The 17,994-nt window shown below is 40.9% G+C and overlaps 1 long non-coding RNA gene across 1 annotated transcript in view; it reads left to right on the top strand.

Annotated features, from left to right (window-relative positions):
- Window positions 1–17,994, top strand: part of LOC140708057 (uncharacterized) — an 83,371-nt gene that overhangs the window by 33,697 nt on the left and 31,680 nt on the right. The gene's annotated exons all lie outside the window — the stretch shown is intronic.

Below are 17,994 nucleotides of genomic sequence, written 5' to 3' on the forward strand. Positions count from 1 at the left end.
ACACTGTCCAGCCATCTCATCCTCTGTCTTCCCCTTCTCTTCTTGCCGTCACACTTTCCCAACATCAAGGTCTTTTCCAAGGAGTCTTCTCTTCTCATGAGATGGCCAAAGTACTGGAACCTCAGCTTCAGGATCTGTCCTTCCTGTGATAAATATTTCCCTTAGGTATGGGAAATATTTAAAAAGTGGCTTTACAGTGCCACCCACACACCCTACTTTCTTTCCATGCCTCAGTAAGGATTTGAACCCAGGCCTCTAGAGTCCTAGTCCATCAGTTAATTCACTATACTACACTGACTCTCACAAAATATTTGTGTCCTTCCTTGTTTCATGAGATTTCATGGCAGAGTATAAGAATAGAATAGGAAGTTTAAATAAATTAAAATGTATAATATAATTTTAGAAATCAAAACATAAAACATATAAGAGAATCTAAGATATTAAAAGCAATTAAAACCGTACATATTACACAGAACTCCACGACCTACACAAGGCAAATCCTTAAACCACAAAGGTTTTATCCTGTAACTTTGCACTGAAATGAAATCAGGGTTGGTGCCAATCACATTTCCAAGATAAGAGCATTCCACAGCTTAGCTGTTACGGCCAGGAAAGCCCCTCCCATATCTCCACACAGTGTACCACTCTCAATGGTGGAACATGGAGGAGTTCCTCTCATCCATCCATCCATCCATCCATCCATCCATCCATCCATCCATCCATCCATCCATCCATCCATCCATCCATCCATCCATCCATCCATCCATCCATCCATCCATCCATCCATCCATCCATCCATCCATCCATCCATCCGTTAAATTTCTATACCATTCATTTAGTGGCAAACCACTGCTCTGGGAAGTTTACCACAAAATATAAACAGAAAATGTAAACAGAAAAAAAGAAACCCACCCCTACAACCCAACCACATAAAGCACAGTTAGTTTAGGGAGATACCTCCATCTAGTATTCATGTCCCAAGCATGTGAGCAGCCAGTACAAATCTTTCAAAATCAATGTTGTACAGCTGCTGAAAGTCTTTTAGCCACATATTGTACCTACTCCAATATCCATGCTGTCTTCAAAGGCAGATCCACATAGAGTGCATTGCAGTAGTCTAGCTAGCAGGTTACCAGGGCTTGAATTATTGCATGGTGATGCTTGTAGCTTTCAGACCAGCTGAAACTCGCTCTAAGCACTTCAAGCTACTGAGTTCACCTGGGCCATCAGTGACAGAAACGAATCCTGGAAAAGCCTGGAATGCTTACGCTGCCCCTTCAGGGGCAATGCAGGCCCATTAAGAACAGGTTGTGTACCCAGTCTCCAGACATAGGGCCCACAAAACCACACAGTCTCCGTCTTGTCAGGATTCCATTTCAGTTTACTGGCTTTCATCCAGCCCATGACAGCATCCAGAAGACAATCTTTACTTTTACATCCCAATCCAACAGCAAAGGAGAAGTACAGCACCGTGCTGATGACACCCTATCCAAACTCTTAATTACCTCCCCCAACCACTCCATATAGATATTAAATAGCATGGGGGAGAGAAGGGAGCCTTGTGACACCTCACAGTGTAATTTCCATGGAGTTGAAGAGAAGTCTCCAGGGCCAGTCTCTAGAAGTGGTCCCACAGGAAAGACAGAACCCCTGGACCCCCAATGCTTCGTGTTCCCATTCTATGGAGCCAATTCAAGAGCAGGCCATGATGTCAAAATCCATCAAGAGATCCTGAACAATGAACATTGTTGCACTTCCCCCTCATCCCCCAGAGCAAGCCACCTTGCCTCAAAACGAGGAATATTTGAGGAGACTGTACTCCCCCACCACCTCTTTCACATCAAACGGGTACTATTCACAAAGTAATGAGGCATCTACTCATGCATTTTTCTCACTGCCGCCAGCCTTTGCAGGCAGGTGTTCTCACAAAAAAAGTTGAAATCTTACATTTAAATTTCACTCCAAAATATCATTATTTGCAGGAGATGCCATATGTATTTTTAGCTGCTTTGAAATCAAACTGAGTGTGAGCTGGAGTTTACATTGCCAATGTACCAACTGAACTGGGCATGCCTGCCAACTTCTGTCCTAATTAAAGTCTGGCCAAAATTCCCACTCTTGTTTTCCAATAATTACCCCCCTCCCAAAAACCAAGAGCCTGTATTCTACTTAGATGGGTTCTACAACAATTACTCAGTTTCTTGTTTCTCACTGGAAAAGAGAAGTTTCTGAAAAGAAAGGAAACAAGCTTCTTACCATGCAATATTACAGAAGTGTAAGTCTCACTGATTTCCATGGGACTTGCTTCTCCATAAGTGTGTAGGAAGAGACATGGCTCCCAGATTAAGTGTGGGAGGACTCGTCACAAAACATAAGCAGAGGCATCCTCAGCTTCTTGGTCATGTATTAATAAACCTTAATTTCAAGGTATGCCGAATTCACATCCTGCTACAGGGAAAGAAGTGGGACTTTTAATGCATGTGATTGTTACAGATACAATATTTTTGGATACTACAAGCAATCACACATTTCCTATGTAAAATACAGTAATTGCATAAAGGTATAAAAACTATGGTACCCATTTTATTATCTTATTAGACTGTAAAATACTCCAACAATTTATTGTCTTTAAAACTGTATTAAATGTGTTAACTCACTGTAGTGCGATATGATGTAATCAGAGAAATCAATCTAAATCAGATTATCATCTACTCCAGTTCAGCAATTGTCCTCTGTCCAATTCTTGGCTAACCCACCAAAATGGTTGTTCAAGTTATGGACCTTTCTAGTTTTGGATCATGGGTATCCTTCTAAGTGAGGGAAACTCAAGCGTGCAAATTACTTTCTCATAATGGTATAAAACTATTGATAGTTACCTACTACTTAGTGAAGTTGTTCCCCACATTTGCCCCTCCAGATATTTTGGGCCGTCCAAAAGCCTCAGACAGCATAACTAATGGTCAGGGATTCTGAGAGTCGGAAATCCCAAAACACTGGATGAGCTAAACACTGAGATCGACTGCCTTAATGGAAAGGATTTTGCTAGAACCGGCCACAAGGTTCCGCTAGGACGTCAATTAAGAACTGGCTTAGATCCATTTGGAGTTCATTCACTTCTACAGAGGTCTGACCTTGAATTTCAAACAAAAAAAAAATCTAAATCTTTTTGTCTCTCATTGACCATGATTTGAAATTAACAAGTGCCAAGAATGTGGGTTTGGATTGATTTTTCCTATTTGTGAGAAACTGATGTAATTTTTAGGCAAAGAAGGCATTTAGGGAGGTTAAGGTCCACAAAGTCACAACAAATAGATTTTGTGGTTTTTGGCCATATAACTTCTAAAGCTGAATTCATCTTTTTTTTTTTCCAGAGAAAAGTCCATGATATTTTTTTACTGTCTTGGATTTGGATGACATTTATCAGAGTAGTTCTCCCTCCTAAGGAGATCAAGACTATCAAGTTTCAGAGATAGCAAATGCTGGAAGGACGTCAGATGAAATTCTTACAGTACCTGACACTGATCTCAATTCAACACCATTCAGTGTTGTTCAGAAGTTATTTAGTCCTGCAGCATGTCCATTGAAACCAATGGCTGTCAGTAGATCTACGTATTAGATTCTATTAGAATATTCTATTTCTAATATTCTATTAGAATAGATTTCAGTAGATCTATTCTTAGCATGACTATGTCCCGATCCAAGTCAGTGCTTAGGAAATAGCTTGAAAAGTTAAGGAAAGAGTTATATAAATGTTTTATTTTAATATTATTTATGTATAGCAGTCATGTCTCCTTGGTTCTTTTTGATCACTTAGCAAAGGAAGGGCCTCCAGTTATAATCAACATAGTTTATTCAAAGAGTTTGTGTCATCTCTCTGGCCTAACACAATCTGTTAATAGGTGTATGGAAGCAAAGCTCCAGGAGATACGTAGCTGGAACGAAACAGAGTCTTTGGCTGACATTATCTCACACTTGGCTTTTAAAGGCAACTGTGTGTGGCATCACATTAAAGCAAAGAACATGTTGGTGTAGAATATACACTAACATGTCTGTTTGTTGTTGTAAAATGATGAACTGTATGATACACATAAGAGCTAAGTGTGAAGGATGGTTTGCTTACCTGTTAAGTCAGCTCACTCAGTTTTTAGGATTCTTTGAGAGTGTCAACAAGTATGTCAATGGACATGATTTGGTAGATTTCATCCAAAAAAAGCATTTGACCAGTTCCCTGACCCCCAAAGACTTTAAGGAAATGTAACACTCATGGAAGAAGAAGAACCATGTTATTTGCTAATGGGTTAACCAGGATAAATGGGAAGCCCAGTTGGGTACTAGACTGCTTTTAATGGATGGAAATAAGCAATACTGTCTACGAAGGATCTGTAATGAGACCAGTGCTGTTCTGGTGGTTTATACATCAGATGGAATCATGAGTGAGTACTGAGGGAACCAGGTTTATGCTTGACATCAAATTATTCAGTATACTGAAATCCAAGGGGATTAAAAAGCTTTCCTAAAATTTGTCTCTAAATTGAACAAATCAATTGCAAGTTTTCTCCACCGTGACACCCTGCTGCTATATATTTGGACTATAGCTCCCATCAACTTCAGCAAGCATGGCCAATCATGAGGGATAATGGGAACTTAAGTCTGCAATATATGCTGATGAAACTGAATCTCTTGTAATTACACAGGTGTGGGAACTTCTGATCATTTCCCCCCCTCTAATAATGTACCAGAAAATCATGAATTTTTCCAAATTTCAGATGGAATGAATTTGAGATTTTGGAAAGAAAAAAAGAAATGGACAAATTGATACACCTGAGTCCAAGGTTTTGTATACTTAAATTTGGAATCCTTACACTTTAGTCCTTTAATTATTAAGCATATATGTAAGTATTCATCCATGATAGTGCTGTATTAGAGTTACCACCTGTTTTGCTTCTGAGAGGGATCTCCTCTTTAAAATCTACATGACAAGCAGATGCAACATTTTTGAAGCATTTACCAGATTTAACAAATCTCTTGATTTGAGATAGAAAGAACTTGAAACACAACCCAAATGTAGCAGACAGAATAACTGACAGATTTGTCCATCTCTCCATGTAAATACTCAGAAAATATTATAGATCTCAGTCCAGTGGTTGAGGTATCTGGCTGCAAAGCTTGGGACTGGAAGTTTGATTTCCCCCACTGTGCCACCTTGATAGGGGCCGGACTAGATGTTCCACAGAGTCCCTTCCGACTCTGCAGTTCTAAGATTATTATTATTTATTAAGTGTTGGCCCCCTGCTGATAGCACCTTTCCATGTTCCTATCTTACCGCAAAGAAGAGAAGCAATGACATTAAATATATGCATAAATCTCAGGAAAGTGAACTCAGCTGGCCAATATCTGTATAATAAAGGTAAGTCTGGCAGGAGCCCTGGACTGCTTGAAGCATAGAGAAGACAGATCCCTGAGGGAGTGGAAACGTGTCAGTTCTGTCCCCCGCACCTGGCTGGGTGGGGCAGATAGCCAGCAGCCAATAGGATGGAGAACTGTGAGAGGCAGCAAAATAAGACGGAAAGACGGCCAATTGCTAGTGTGAAATAACCTGGTGGCAGAATCATCCAAACATGGGGCAAACTATTCTTTGGTCTATCCTTCCAAGAACAAGCATGTTGGCAGGGGGGATTTGGAAAAGTATAGTCCAAAAAAAGTAACTTTTCCAAGCTTTCTTTCAGTGAGACTGTGCTCCATGACTTTCCCAAGCTCTGCACTGAAGCAAGATTCAACTGGCAGCTGCTATATGTCGAACAGAAAGGGGGCATCTTGCTTTTTTATCTTAGGCAGCAAAATGTCTTGGGATGGCTCTGCAGGCTACCCATCACCAGTGCTCCGTCTGGTCCTAGGTTCACTCCAGGACATTGTGGATGGAGGGTGGTGGAAGGATGCTGACACCCCCCTCCCCTAAATGCTATAGCATATGCAGAGGAAAAATATTCTGCAAAGTTGAACAAGAGTGTCAGGAGACAGCCTCCAGAGTAAACCTACTAAGAAATGTGGGCTCCAGTCTAATTGAGGGGGAATGGAAACCTTCATATAGCAAGATAAGTTGGCTACTGGTCATCATGCATGCTTGGTGCCGAATATGCAGTGCGGCTCTTTAAATCTAGGTCTCGCATCCCAGAGACAAGGGAGGATGCTTAGAAACAACTGGAAACCAAACACAGACATAGGATTAATGTTTCTCTCAGCAGCAGACTTCTTTCCTGCATTAAAGTCAACACATCACTGAACACTTACTTCACACTCTCCCTGGGGTGGCCTATGAATTCCCTTTATAAGATTAAGGCAGGCTCCATCTCATCCCTCCACCCTGTGCTACAATTTGCATTTTGTTAATTTCCATATCAACAAACTGATTTTAGACCTCTTTGCTATGCTTGTCATTATTCCCCCATCATCCCCGTTCCCTCACCCTGATTTTCGCTCACTTCATCTTCTATTCATTGTCCCAAATTCCTCTCTTCACAGTTAAAAATAACAAGTTGCCAATGTTTTGGAAGCTGCTGGGATGATTTTTCTTTTCCCTGGAAAAGGTTTTCCCCTCTGCTTTGCCCTCCTGCCTGGGAGTTCAAAGGGACATATTTCCAAATGAGCGAGCACACACACATGCACACATAGACACAGCCCGCCTCACATCCACTCTTGCCACCAGGAGGGAGGGCAAGGAAATATACAGTGTGTTTCTTTTTCCTGCAATATTCGTGTTGGTGTCAGCTAAGGCTATGATCTTGCTGCCATGAGGCCAGAGGACAGCAAATGAATCGGGCAGACAACAACAAACAGGAGACCTTTTACACCGGTATAAAAGATCCTGGAAGTAAAAGAAACTTCTAAAGAGCTATGAGCTCAGTCCACCATACAAAGTTAGTCCTTTTGGGTTTCTCTTGAAATCAGTAGGGTTTAGGGCATGACTAGAAATGTGAAGATCCAGATCCACCCCCACTGGAAAAAATTTGGTGGGCATATGATTTCTTTAAGGACATTTGTTTTTAGTGTTTCTCATGGAAAGAGGCATGGGGGAATGTAGAGAAATACCTTAATGAAATATTCTTTTCCCCTTTTGGAATGAGTGAAAGGCCTCCTATGCTCAGATTTTACTCATCCAAAATGACAGAGACCATGCAGTGTGAAGATTTCTATGAAAGATAGTATACAGAATTGGAGAATGATCATTCTTGTCTGTATGCTATACATCCATAATGCTCAAATGTGGGGTGTGTTTCTGCACCTACTGGGTCCTTCCATTGTCCTAAGAGGACAATATGCGGGCTCATCATTGCTTGGGGATTACATCTTCCATCTTCAAGTGACATTTCTGTTAGGGTGGAGAGGCAGTCACCACAGGAGGCAGGCTCTTTATGTCCAACAAAATACACTGATATATTTCAAAACTTCTGACTTCCATTTTTCATCCAGCTTCTCAGATGGTAAAATTTACAGCTCTTTCCTTAGGACCGGGGTATGGCATACAATTGCAATTTTGCTTCCACTAGCTGTGTATTTTCAAATGTCATAAATATGACCAATTCTTTCTGCTAAGTTACAAATGTATCTTTTAATGTTTTTAAGGCACTCAAATGCTGTTAGGTTTGATACGAAAACAAATATTACACATATTTTAATTTCTGCTTTTTTTTAAAAAAAGGAGGAAAAACGGGGGAGATTTGTCTCCCCCCTCTCTTCAAAATCTATGGATAATCTACATCTCTAGTTGTGAATACATTCCCCTCTTCACATTGATTTCACTGGGCCCATTTAGCTCATAGCAGCCTTTTGGATCAAAGGCCTGTCTAGAACAGTCATCGCTGCTACTCTTGGCTTTGGATACAACAGCTCTAAACAACAACGTTGTGCCACATTCAAACCAGTCCCGAGGTTCTTCAACCAGTAATGACTTTTCCTCCTTTCATTTCTTTTTGCATTTATTTAACTCTGAATGATTAGCAATAGTAATCTTTATTTTCTTCATTTCTCATTCGGTGACCAAAATACCATATATGTTTCATGATTTCTTGGGTCAGTGTCCTAATTCATCTTATAGCATGCTTAACTGCAAATGCTGGGGCAGCTGCAGTGATGTGGAAAGCACTTCTTCCTGGGTCAACCTCTCAAGCTACGTAGGATGTTCTGTGCTTCCTGAAATAAATACACAGCTGATATCCTATTACTTTAGGCCCAGTAAGGCTTGTATGTAATCCCTTTGAACATCAGGAAGCCATGGGGACAATGGGACACAGGGGGGAAGTCTTTAACTACTGGAAATTGCTGCCAGCAAATTGACTTTATGACTGACAGTTATTTCCGGGAATCAAAGAGTTCTCACTTTGGATTTCTTAGCTTTAATTTTCAGATTATGTTTATTACCTACTTTGTTGACTTCATTGAATAATGTTAGCAGACCATCCAGATTACCATCTAGTAATACTGTATCATCTACTTATTGGATGTTGTTGATGAGCTCTATTGATATTATTATTTTAAGCAGCCAGTGATTTTCAGAAGATACTTTTGGTATTTGGAAAGGAGTGGTAAGAATATGCCTGCTCCTTACAAAGATACTGCCCTTCATATCTGTACATCCTCCACCATCAGCTTTACTGCAACGTTTTCATTGGCAGTACAGAATGCCGGTTATATGACTGTCACTTGAATCAAGATCTCTGTTTTTACCAACAGCTCCAACAGCCTATTGTGTTGAACTCTGTCAAAGGCTTTATGGTAACTGATAAAACAAGCATATATGTCAATGCTTATGTCACTGCATTTCTCCTCATTTACAGATTAATCTCTCTTCTGAATCCCAGTTCTGTGTCTTGTGGCCCTTCTTCACCCTTCATCTAAATTCTAAATTCCTGTATTATTGTAAAAGGAAGCCTTACAAAACTGACTTACTCAACTTTCTGTTTTATAGTCACTTCAAGTCTTGGTGTTCTTTTCTTGGGTTCTGTGGTAAAGGTCACTCAAAGCCAAATTTCAGAAATGATTCATATTCTGTAGATGTGATGGGAAAGTTTCACTAAAACATTTAAGATATCATGTTCTTCTAGCTTCAATACATCTGTGAAAACATTAGTTCAGGAGATTACTACTATGTGTTAGCTGTATGGCATTTCAGGTTTTGAATTTCTGCTCAGATACTTCTGATTAGGTACTCACATCTCATAAAAATGAATTCTGTTGGTCTGTTATCTTCAAAAAATTATTTAATGTACTCTGTTCAAACTATGATTTTACCGTTGATGTCAATTATCAGCAAATTATTACTATCTGTCAATAGTAGGCTTTAACCACTGCGCCACGAGTGAGCCTCGTGGCGCAGTGGTTAAAACGCTGTAATGCAGCTAAAACTGTGCTCACGACCTGGGGTTCAAATCCCAGGTAGCCGGCTCAAGGTTGACTCAGCCTTCCATCCTTCCGAGGTCGGTAAAATGAGTACCCAGCTTGCTGGGGGGGCAATGTGTAGCCTGTATAATTAAACTGTAAACCGCCCGGAGAGTGCTTGTAGCGCTATGGGGCGGTATATAAGTCTAATAAATAAATAAATAAATAAATAAATAAAATACTGTCTTAATCTCCCCCCCCCCTCATTTTTGAGGTTGCTGTTGGTTACATTTACTTATATCTTTGTTACTTTAGCAAGTAGCATTTATAGCTAAGTGTAAAAACTTGAGTGTAAATACTTGTTGATACCTTTATGAATCTCTTAACAATATACGTATACAGTTTGATCACTTAGTTGTTAAATTTCTATGTTTTTCTTTTTTACTTTTTGTATTTTTTTAAATTGAGCTGAGCTACAGCAGCAGCAACAGGATTAGGATCTGAATTAATTTCAGCCGTAGGATATGTTTTCAGTGTCACCCTGTTTCAGTACCTCTGATTAACTAGGATTTAGTCTATTTCGTTCTGTGATCGGGTTCGTCTTCTGCCATGGTGGCCCCAAAGTTTGTGCGGGAAGGAGAGTCGGAGGCTGATTTGTAACTTCAACATTGTCCATTTTATTTTTTTAAACATATCTAATCCAACAGTCTCAAATGGGTCTAACAGGCTTAACTCAGGTAGAACTTTATAACTTCGGACCTTTACATCAGGTGTCACCAAGTTACTCCTCACGTTGGGGCTGGTCCAAATCACTCCCGATCGGTCATGGGCCTCAATGAAGTGCTCCGCACTGCACAAATGGTCCCACAGCAGGGGTGCCTTGCCCAATCCCCCTCGTGCAGTTGTTGGAGTAAAGAGGGACTGGGACAAATTACCTTCCTCCCCCCACGCTGGTTGTGCGGATACACGACCACGGTCCATTCCAGAGCCTCTAGGTTCTCCCTTCCAAGGTGGGAGCCTGGCGGGTCAGGCAACAAGCCTCCTCCAGTCCGGAGATTCGGGAATTCTTTCATTAACTCTACTAAATCCTCCTGCCCTACATCTTTTTCTGTCTGTACCACTTGATCTCCCTTTTCTGGTCTTACAATGTCCATTAGAATTCTGAAACTTCATGCGCCTTCCCCATCTTTTATATCCTCCTCCCAAATGATCAAGTCTAGCTCCTCCCCTTTTTGTCAGCTAGACAGACTTCTAAGGGCCCTTTCCACTCTTCTTTTTCCTCTATACAGCCGCGGTTTTCCTCAGAGGTCTGTATTGTGGAGGATGGCACACTGATGTTCTCTCCTTCACACGTTCCTTACAATATTAGTGCGATCTTGGAATTTGTGTAAACCAAAACTCCTTCTTATTCCTTATTATTATCATTCCTAATTAGAATGCACATTAGGAATTACAGTGGTGCCCCGCATAGCGACGATAATCCATTCCGGAAAAATCGTTGCTATGTGGACTCGACGCTATACGAAACAAAAAAGCCCATAGGAATGCATTAAAACACGTTCAATGCGTTCCTATGGGCTGTAAACTCACAGTTATGTGAAAATCCTTATGCGAAAAGCCATCGCTATGCGGATTCGTCATTAAACGGGGCACCCATTATGCGGGGCACCACTGTACAAGTTTTTCATTTTCACAAAGTTGTATCATTTGATCCCCATGTTCATTTCATGTTCTTTCTCTAGGCTTCTTCCCTTATTGTAGCATTAAAACTTCTCTCCAGACTTCTCCCTTTATCTAAGCATTAAAATCCCCTATTACAAAATGTAGGTGCGGCTTTTTCATGTTTTACAACAGTGTTGGATTCTTCATAGAACTGTCCGATGCTTCCTTTATATTAGCAGTTGGGACATTTACTTGTAGTGACGTTGATGTCTGTAGGATTTTTGTGTTAGTTGAAATGAGTGTTACGAGCCGGAGAGAATACAGAACAAAGTTTATTACAGCAGCATGATTGTATTTGACTGTGCTTGCAACTCCATGGCCATGCTATGTGTCTTTACTGGCTGAATAAAACATTTTTTTTTTCAGTATTTAGCTGTTCTTGGCTCAATGAAAGTTCCAACAAACTTTAATTACTCCAAGGAATGGAATGTTCATCCTTTTCCTGTATGGTGGGTTCCTCTTACCTCATATGTACTCCATACATTCCAAGTTCCTAATCTAACTTTCGACTTGGGGATGACAAGTATACTTGGGAAGGTTTTTTAAAATAAAATTTTATTCTGCTAAAAACATGTAGGCATCCTTCAGTCTCGAGAGACTATGGTAAAAAAAAAGACACACAAACATTTGCACACACACACACTTAAAAAAAGTTGCAAAGGAAGATATGAGAAGAAAGATGACAGCTGAAACCTTGTTCTTAGCATAAGCCCAAACATTAACATTTCCATCTGTTCCTTCCTCATAAACAACCACTGCCACCATTCTTGGGTACATAAGCACTTGCTGGTTTGGGGCGTGTATGCGGTTGCCCCAGAGAATTGTGGCAACAGTGGTTTATTTACCAGAAAGAAATGGATAGAGACACGTGAGTTATGTATGCTATGAAGAGGATTTCAGCTAAAACAAGGTGGTGCTCCATTGTTTTCCACATCTCAGTGTCATGGCCCTTTGTAATGGCTACCATAATGTCCACTGTTTTCCTAACACACCTGCATTCTTTACTTTTGGTGTTCAGCTGATCCGGACACTGCTTCTGCCAAATGCCATGTGGGATTTAGAGGTAATTAAGGCTCTCAAGACTCCAGAGTCCTCCTGGTCAAGCTTCTTTGCTTGAAGACACTGGTTTTCCCAGGAGTCAAGTTAATTAGCAGTCATCCAGTACTCGTCATGATGTTGATACTCACCAAAACCCATCCAGAGGCCCCCTCCTCTGTAACAGATTTTATAATAAAAATAAATATATCCATCAACCAAAATAGAATCAGAAGATATTAAAACATAACAATGTCAAGAGCCAGCAGTAAATGTTAAATAGTAAGCATGAAGTTTAAAAATTAAAATCAAAATTAAGGAATAATGGCCTACCAGAAAAGGAACATATTAATTTGGTAACTAAAAGCTAACTTGCAATCCACAAAAATTAAAATAAACTAAATAATACTTGTGCTGGCCAGATTTGGAAGATGAACATGTGTCATGAAGGGGATGATGAGTTCTTTTAGAAAGAAGGAGTGGTCATCCTAACTCGGCACCATAAGCAATATGAAATATACAGAGTGCTATAGCCAGACTTCTAAGACCTAAGCATACAATGCCTCTAGCTGGGCAAATCGGTTCATCTCATTATCCCACACTTTCAATTTTTTAAAAATGCGGTTTGTATCAAATATATGAAGATGGTTGCAAAATTTGGACAGGGGATAACCAAAAGCCAAACAAACTAAAATTTAAGCCAGTAGTTGTATTTTTTTGAAAGTTGGTTAAAGTCTGAACAGCTATTGAAATCTCCAGCTCTCTAGCAAGCCAACCACATTTTGTTCCATACCTGTAGCTCTGCATAAAATTACTCTCTCTCTTGTGTACATTTTACCTTGTCACCTGGTTTGGCTTTTGTTCCTGAGATGACAAACGGGTTCACCTACAACTTCAAACACATGCTGAGTGCCCATCTCTAATTCTGCAACAGCTTTAATGAAGTCCAAATATTGAATGTGAAAACACCCCCAAATTTGGTGGAGGGAGCTATCAGTATCAGCATCAGACATATTCACTCATAAACTTGCAAAGTGCTCGTGTGGTAATGTAAAACTCTTTACATCTGGAGCATTCTCTTCAAAGGAATAAGATTGTATTAATCTAGGACAGCTGCAAAAATCCTCTGTTTGACCCTAAAGGAGTTTTATACAAATAAACTGAAAACATATAGAAGTGTATTAGTTATGATGAATGGCTTTCAGCAGTTTTGCAAAAATGCCTCTCACTCTAGAGACAAAAGTGATCGGAACGACTGAAGCTAAAGAAAAGTTTCTTTCCTTGACTGACTTCATGGGGTCCATCAATGATGTCATGTTCAAAGTCAGTAAAGAACCAAAATCCCTACCACCAATCTATATATATATAGACTGTGAAGTTGGGTATGGGGGAATTTCATTATTTTAAAGGCATGATAACGAGTTGTGACACATTATTTCCAAGCTCTGATGATGTTTACAAATTGACTTCCATGTGCATCTCCTTGCTAGTTTAAACCCCTTAGCACTGGCCTAAACGCATTGACAGCACTACGGTGCAGTTTCCCATGTCTGTCCAAAGATCTGGTGTTGATTTAACAGTTGATTTCCCTTGCCTGGCAGAAACTATTATATCCCAAAGTAGGATAGATACATTATTGACAGGATGTGGGTATTGTTGCTCCCCCTCTGGTGTTCAGATATCCTGAACCGACCAAGATAGGCAGTTTTGGTACACATAAGAGATTATATGAACATGTACAAAGACTTTAGGCCACAAATAAAACACCTGTGTTTTTGCAGGATAAAATAATGTTACATCTGAATGGATTATTGTCTGCTTTCAGTGTTCTCTCTTCTTCCACTCAGGGAACAAATAATGCACCACCCAATAGCTATTCCTTTTTGAAAATAAAATTGATGCTTGATGTTGAAATAGGATTCCCTGCAACTCCAAATATCTGCTGACTGGAATAAAAAGATGAAGGTGAATGCTGTTCATTAGGTAGTTCCAACATTTTTGGTGAAACGCATCTGGGAGCATCATGCGGCATAGCAGCATGCAGAGATGAAATATCAAGTGCAGGCAACATCATGCCTCCAGTCTTGTCCCTCTGTCTCACAGGTTTGTTGCTTCAACTAGATGAGGGATGCTTTAGGATAAAATAATTGAAAACTGAATTCACCTTTTGAGGAACTGGGGGGGGGAGTGTTCTAAACCAGAAGCAGGCCTTGAAACGTGGGAAAGTGTCTAGTTCTGGCCTCCTTTTGTTCTTCTCATTTTATTGGTCCACTGCAATGTATTTATTTCCCCACTGAAGCTTCCTAAATAGCCCTACCACTTCTGCACTCTATTTCAGATCTTCAGGCTATTGTTACGTGGCCAAATCAGCATCAGCCATGTAGAATTTTATTTAAATAATTTCTTTTTTAAAAAAGTCCCACAACCTGCAGTGGGGCTTCCCAAAAATGTGGAACTTAATGCAGAAGCAGGTGTCTTCCAGGGGCACCTCTCCTGTCCTATAAGGGCAAGCCCCCAATTCCCAGTGCTATCCTGTATGCATAGAGCCTGGCACTATCTCAGGGTGACCTTCTTGGGCCTGTTCTTCCCCAAGTCTCCGGACTTGGACTGTGAATGTACTGGCCTCCAAGGGGGTCTCCAGGTGAGCCACTGAATCCCTTGATCCAAGGAGCCCACCTGTTGACCATCACTGTCGCGTGAGAGTGCCTCTCAGAGCACACCTCTAAAACCATGATTTTACTGCACTATCCTTCATGTGATGACCACCTATTTAAGATAGCTTTACACCCCGCCCGCCCCATGTGCCCCAGTATCCTGTGGGTAATCAGCATGGGGTGAGATAAAAATTCTCAGCCATAATTTGTTCAACAGAAGAATCGAGTGACCTAGGCCAGAAGTCCCTATCCAGTCCCAGGTGACCATTTGGACACATACTGGAACCACAGGGTGGATGAGCAGGATGCGCAACGATGAAGGAGGCTCGTGTTGGGTGAGGATGGGTTTATAAGCCCTTCTGTCCCCACTCTCAAGGTCAACAGGCAGATCAGCCACCACACCAGCAGTCCCAGCTCCTCCATCTGGGAAGGTAAAGTCCTTCAGCCTCCCAAACACTCATATTAGTGGAAATGGAACAGAAGCTGGCTCTGCGTATAGTCCTTCTTCTTAAAAGTAACTTTTTAGGCTTTACTTTCCTGGTGTCATTTAGCCACTGCACCTGTCTTCAATCTTAAACTGTCAGGTTACAGAGTAAGCCCATTTTGTATATGGGACATGCTTCAAAATAAATATATTTATCTACCTGGGGAAAAAGTTTACTAAGTACAGTGGGACTTGCAATTAACCACAGGTAAGATTTGGGATGAACAATAAACAAAATATGTTTTTCAGCAGGCTACACTGGATCATGCCAAAACCCTTCTATGCAATTTAAGAATAATTTCATAAGAGGTTGTTTGCACGTCATTTTTTAAAAATCAGATTTACAGCGAGTGCAAGAAATAGACTTAAGCCTATGGATCACTGTTTAGGTAGCAGTGGGAAGCAATATGGTCTTTATTTTTGCTTTGCTTTTCCAACCAAGGCAAAATTAAAATGTCCTGCCAGCTACAGAAAGAAAAACTCCGCCATTTTCAGGCACTCAGTTTCTTTCTCCATGATAGTAGAGAATTTTCAGCAGAGCAATTCCATTTTGTTTCTTAACAATGCAGCATGCCTTTTAGTCTCCTATTCTCCCCATTTTGGCCCCCGCCACCTGCTTTTTGCTATCAAAGCTTTTCAGCAGTCACCAGCTAGGAGCAGCCATTTGCGTTACCTTAGCCAGGAGAAGTCACTTCCAGCCCTCCAAGAGCTTAGATGAGTCCTGGTCCATTTCACATCGTGAGCTTCTCTCATTGTTTAGAAAGTAATCTTAATTGATTAGATAGGCGGGATAGAAATCAAATAAATAAATAAAATAAATAAAGAGTGGTAAAAAAAATATTTTAATGGGAAAAAAGCTGTATAAAAATGTTATTCACCACTTGCACGATAGTCACACATCCCTGGCCGAGGCAAAGCTCCTGAGAGTTGAGGCCCAGGCTCTCCACCCAACCCTTCCAGGCATTTTGTGAGAGGAGGGTTGTGGCAATTGAGGAGGTCTCTGCTGGCCACTAGAGATGGGCACAAACCAGAAAACCAGTGGTTTGTGAGGATTCGTGGTTTGTGGCTACCACCTTGAACAAACACTGTCCTTCAAAAGATAGGACATACCAGACACCATATTTTGTGTGCAGGTACCCACTGTGGTGTAGTGGATAGAGTAATGGGCTAGAATTGAGGAGACCCGAGTTCAATTCCCCAGCTCTGCCATGGAAACTCACTTGTGGGGGGACTGGGAAGAGCTACTCCTTAAACACCTCACGTATCTTGAAAAACTTATTAGGATCACAGTAAGTCAGTTCTTGGACCATAAAGAAGGCTGACCACCGAAGAACTGATGTTTTTGAATTGTGGTGCTGGAGGAGGCTCTTGAGAACAAACCTATCCATTCTGAAGGAAATCAACCCTGAGTGCTCACTGGAAGGATAGATCCTGAAGCTGAGGCTCCAGTACTTTGGCCATCTCATGAGAAGAGAAGACTCCCTGGAAAAGACCCTGATGTTGGGAAAGTGTGAGGGCAAGAGGAGAAGGGGACGACAGAGGATGAGATGGTTGGACAGCGTCAGTGAAGCAACCAACATAAATTTGGCCCAGCTCCGGGAGACAGTGGAAGACAGGAGGGCCTGGCGTGCCAAGGGGTCATGAAGAGTCGGACACAACTAAACAACTAAACAACAACAAAGTCAGTTCTGACTTGACAGCACATAACAACAATTTTGTACGCAGTTAGAAATGTAAACATTAGAAAGCATGTTATGGGCCTTTGTTACAGTATCAGGGAAGTGATGGTGACCATGACACCTCAAGGTCAGGGAAACAGCTGGATTCTCTGGAGTATTTCCATATATATGTTTGTAGAGGCATTGACAGCTCTGGAAGCAGGAATCATTCAATGGGCCAGACATCTGTGTTCCTCAGTTACATATAGTATGGATGCATCTAAAGATGGAAATGTACCACTTGGGGCAATTATCTCTTCACCACTCAACCTCTAAAGGCCCGACAATTCATTCTGTATATTAATGCCCGACCTGGAGAAACTCTGGTCCAGTCACTGTCCAGGTGTGAAATGCTATTTGTACATTTCCATTTCTCTGTGAAAAAGCCCTACTCCTGTGAATGGGGAAATGCCAGCAACAAGGCCAAGTCATAGACTGAATGGTGCAGATATAACAGGATGGCTGCTGGCTAACTTTGCTGTAGGAAAGGGAGATGAGTTCATTTCTAAGATACACTCTCCTAATCTACAGTGTTTCCAGCTTGGCATCTACATGCTTCTCATCCTTATGTGTGAATGTCAGACCTGACGTGGGGCATCCACAGAGGGAGCATGCCACCCTATTGATGTCTCTGGGCTCTTTGCTCCTCTCTGTGGTCATCCTGAAATCACACAAATGGCCCTGAATTGGTTTACATTTACACATTTGTCTGAAGACGATGCATATCCCTAATCTGAATCAACCTATTTTCAACAGTGGAGAGAACTATTTATACCACTTCACATTATTTCATTACCATTAAATGGCACTATATAGGCTGGGAAATTTGGAATAGTCACCCCTAAATCCAAAATATTATGCATATTCTACTCCACTGGCCTTGTTATTAGCCATGCTTTCTAAGCATGACTTGACTTCACTCTCCAGGATGTCTGGTTCAAGGTATATAGCATAATGCAAAGCCATCTTGTTATGAATTAATGTCCCAGTGCAATGCATGTTTGTGTTT

Source organism: Pogona vitticeps, chromosome 1 (assembly GCF_051106095.1).
Source record: "Pogona vitticeps strain Pit_001003342236 chromosome 1, PviZW2.1, whole genome shotgun sequence".
NCBI classification, from domain to species: domain Eukaryota; kingdom Metazoa; phylum Chordata; class Lepidosauria; order Squamata; family Agamidae; genus Pogona; species Pogona vitticeps.